We start from the raw sequence: 735 nt of genomic DNA on the forward strand, positions 1-735 counted from the left end.
TCCACCGGCACCGGCACCGGCACCGGCACCGGCACCGGCACCGGCACCGGCACCGCGCGGGGATGATGAGAGAGGGGTGCGGGAGGATGGGGGTGCCCGAGCAGCGAGGGATGAGGGGTACCCCGGGATGCAGGAGAATTGGGGGGGTCCAAGGACCGGGGATGCCGGGGATTGGGGGATGCACGGACCCCAGGGAATGCAGGGGGACAAAGGGGACCTGGGGAGATTCATGGGGACCAGAGGGTGTGGGGGGACCGTGGGCTAAGGGGGGCCCTGGAGGGTTCAGGGGGACCGGGAGATGTGCAGGGACACAACAGGACTGGGGACCAGCGTGGGACTGAAGAGAACAGGGGGGGGTGGGGATCCGGGGTCACACAGTGGTGTCACACAGAGGGACAGCGCTGCCTCAGTGCCCCCCCCCACACCAACCCCTTGTCCCCAGGGTCCCCAGCCGGTGTTAGACCCCCCTGTGCCACCCTGTGTGTCCCTCGAGGACTCCCCAAGTCACCTTCACGCCTCCCATCCTCACCCTCACTCAGGCCAGCGCTTTGAGCGGATTTACAGCCGCGATTTCCCAGGCTTTAAAGGACATTAAGGGACATTAAAGGACATCAAAGGAACCCCCCACGCCCCCCCTCACCCCTGCCCATTCCCCTTATTTATGGCAGCACCCCAAAGTGGGCCCGGGGGGAGGAGGAGGGGGAGGCCTGGGGGCTTCGCAAACCTCCGGCCCTA

The sequence above is a fragment of the Parus major genome, chromosome 28, assembly GCF_001522545.3.
Source record: "Parus major isolate Abel chromosome 28, Parus_major1.1, whole genome shotgun sequence".
NCBI lineage: Eukaryota > Metazoa > Chordata > Aves > Passeriformes > Paridae > Parus > Parus major.